This window comes from Pterocles gutturalis, unplaced genomic scaffold (assembly GCF_000699245.1).
Source record: "Pterocles gutturalis isolate BGI_N339 unplaced genomic scaffold, ASM69924v1 scaffold46070, whole genome shotgun sequence".
Lineage (NCBI taxonomy): Eukaryota > Metazoa > Chordata > Aves > Pterocliformes > Pteroclidae > Pterocles > Pterocles gutturalis.
In genome coordinates this window covers 12,836-16,686 of record NW_010139938.1, presented here as the reverse complement: position 1 = coordinate 16,686, position 3,851 = coordinate 12,836, and positions in this window count along the sequence as shown.

Here is a 3,851-nt window from a genome sequence, read left to right as displayed (position 1 = left end):
ACATCCCTTTCAAACCCCTCCAGCCTCCAGCAGTTTGCAACTTCCTTAGCCACAAGTGGTGTCTTTGTGTTAATAGCATTTAATGGATTCTATTCCACTAATCTGTCTAATAATTTTTGATCTGTTAAAATGTAAATCTCAATCCTTTAAATTTAAATTTTAGTGTCAGCAACGTCCTGTGGTGGTCTCACATCTTAGACATGTACTATATGAAATACTTCCCTTGTTTTTCTGTCTGCCTCCTCAATTTCTGTTGATGCCTCCTTGCTCCTCTGTTAGGAATCAGTCATTGATTCTCAGACTCTGTTTTCTATCATTTCCTATCATATAAACAACATTTTGTTTATATATAGACTTTTTTCTTCTGTAATATCTGAACAAGAAAGTTCAGTTTCTTTCAGGAAGTTTGATGAAAGACCTTGCAAAAACCTTCTGGAAATCTAACTGGATCTTCTTGATCCACATGTTTACTTCAAAGAACTTTAACAATTTATGAAGCCTTTACAAAGCCATGTTGATTCTTTATAAACATATTTATCAAGAGGTTCCCTAATTCTGTTGTTAATCATAGCTTCTACCAAACAGGAAAACCTAGGTGCATGAAAATTAAAATGTGTTCTAGTATTTTTATGTGGGCAATTAAGGAAAATGCAAGAGAAGAGTTAAGCCAGAAAACAAAAAGTTGGTGATCACTGAAGAAGCATTAAAGTGACTGAGTGTTTGCTGATTACACTATTTCAGTCTCTAAGTAGTAGCAAGCTTCCAACAAGCTGCCCTCTGTGGCACTCCTCCTTCTCATCCCATCTGAAATTTTCATGATAGTTTAGGCAAGGGATCATTTAACCACACACTTCATTTGGCTCTACATCAGATTTTGTTAGAAACAAGCTGTTATGAAAGCTAAATGAGGCCATGAGTTTCAAAACTGATCAGGATTTTTTGGATGCCTCCATTTATGATTAATAAGTCGAGATACTATGAAAGGGCTGAATAATATGCAGAGCTCAGAATGCATGTTAAGAAACAGGTTGTTTTAATCTGGGTGGTCAAGAACTAAGCCACTCCAACTCACTAGTCACCTCTCAAAATTGTTGCCATGATCAACAGAAGTATTGCCAATGACAGGTTGTGGGTTTGTTTTGTTTCTAATGAAAATTTAAAGCTGTTTTAAACAAACACTTCCAGAAAGGATCAGGTACTGAATACAAAAGCACTGACAATGTGATTCTTATCATCTGAGCACAGAGAAATTCAAGTGACAGAAGAACTAGCAAAAAATACCAGACTGTGTGCTGAGTTGCTGGGTTCCCTCTACTGACATCTCACACAGTTAATGTGGGAAGACAGTAGACAGGAAGCTGCCTCTGTTAACAAAAGATGGTATTTCAGTTAATGGGATCCATTTAAGCCTCTAGGAGTCATTGTACTGAGGGCAAATTATTACCCCTTACATGCAGTGCAAAACAACTGGTCTCTAATTTGTCCTACAAAACCCCCACTGTTAGGCTTACATCCAGCTTTTCCAGGTTCTCCTTAAGCACCCGCTCTCTTTAAGGTTTGTGTGCATCTCTGCCTGGGATTTCAAGAAGGCAGTTCAGTAGCTGGAAATACCTGGAGTACATACAGAAGTCACTGCTATTCACAAATATCCCTGATACCACCTCCTGACACAACTCCCCTGTCACTCGGAGGTGACACAGACAAGGGGAGAAAGAGCTGATCAGGACAGCACAACTGCTTTTGACGTTCAGAAGGTTTCCTTCACAGTGTCCTGTGAAGGCTCACAGCACAGGACCAGTTTGTACAGTTCAGCTCCCTGAAGAGGCCAGCCCCAGCAGTGGCACAAGCCAAGAACAGACCCACAAGATGCATGAAAGTGGGATCTTTCTTACCTTATGCTTGAGTTCATACAATGGAGACAAGCTTGTCCCAACTTTGTGCTTCCAGCAATAAGGGTAATGCCAATAAACATAAGCAGGAACCTTAACTTTTCAGGATAAACCTATTCTAAGCTCTCTATGAAAGCTAACCATGCTCCTCTGCTGCTCAACCAAAGTTCATGGCTGAATTTACACTGAATGTTGGGAATGAAACACATTAAACAATTACACAATATTTTCTGTAATTAACATGACTTGGGAAATAAAAGCACAAAGGCAAGATCTAGAGATTTTCACAGTTTATGGAGAAGTCATCAAGGAAAATTACCAAGAGCTGCATCCTGAGTCCTGTTTGCTTAGTCTTAGCAGCAGCCACCTCTGCTACATCACTCAGCGAAGGAGGTGCTGTTCAGTACAAATAAAGGAACCAATTCAATTTCCCAAGATGTAATTTTACAGGCTTTCTTTTAAAGATGGGAAAAATGCACTGGGGTCCTAACTGCTAGAGTGCCCTCATGAATCTCCTTTTTATTCTTTGAACCACAGTTGCTCAAGTTTTCCAAAACTGGGTGGGGGGCTGATTTTAATGGAACCAAGTGTCCAAATCTCTTCAGCTCCTTTAAATTTCTAAGCTCTAAAATAGACCAGTGTGAGTTGCAATTGCTACAGTGGACACCGCCACAGTTCCATAGATGTGAAGTCTGAAGACATGCTCCAGTGCTAAGCTGACTTCCACTGGAGTCACCGGGAGCTTGGCTAGAGCAAAGCAGGAATAAATAATGAAGTAAGCTCTTCTCAATCTATCAAATGTTATTTTCAGAAGCTCAGGATTGTTCCTTCAGTGCTCTCAGAGGAAAACTGGGTCAAAACACCAGGGAGACATGCCACTAAGCAGCAGTCTAGGCAATTACTTCAGTTATGGCTGATGAAATATGTTTATCGAGACGAAGGCTGGTGTATGAGTCTGGGATTCAGAGGACCAACATTTAAATCATGCTGTCAAAGACTTAAGGCATAACACTGGGTTAGGGAAGCCGGCTAGGCTGAGGTAGCTCAAATTCCACCCAAGTTCTGCATCCAGTATTTTCTGTAGGCTACCTCTGAGCCTCCAGAGGCACCTAACCACCATACAACACCGGGCTTTGAAACTTCAGGTGAAATTTAGGACATACAAGTTCTCAAAGTCTCAGTATCTTCCACAAGAAACAGGGGAGGAGGACTGACCAACCTGCCAGGTGCTTTAGGAATAAGCATATTACAAAATGAAAAGTGATTAGATACTAAAACAACAATGTATAAACACAATTGGCATTATCCATTCACAACACCAACACACAAAGAAACGCAGACGCTCTTATTCTGTCAGTACTTACACAAACTCAATATCCATGCACGCTTGTGCAAAGCACAAGTACCAATCCAAAAAGCTATTATTCATTTCAATACTAAATTTCTTTTCCTTAAATAATTGAATAGTTAATCAATAGTCCAGCAGAAATATAATGAAAATATTACATTAACAACACCTAAAAACATTGCTGAAACAGTGTCCAAATACAGAGAATTGCTGGCTCCTTTTCAGAAAGGTCAGCTTGGAAAAAAATTATCTGTGATTTTCTGCCCATAATTTTGTACTTGTATTCAACTATCAGTGCAAAATTGGAATCCAGCCCTCCGAACATTTGGTCCTTTAAGTTACCAATTCAAACTCAAGTCCACTGAAACATCAGTGTTCCTTGCAGTGCCCAAACCCCGAACTGATCTTCTAAGCCCTGCCAGCGAGGACAGGGAGATGGCTGACATTCCACTGGCACTTTCTGCCAAAACCAAGTTGGCACTGGCAGGCTTCAAAGACAAGATCCTGGTACCCTGCAGTATTTCAACAGAAGATGACCTCCTGCAAGCTAAGAAGTTCTCCTGGAGCAGTCCTATCTGAGCCCTCTCAATTACAACATGGTAAACAAGGAAAGT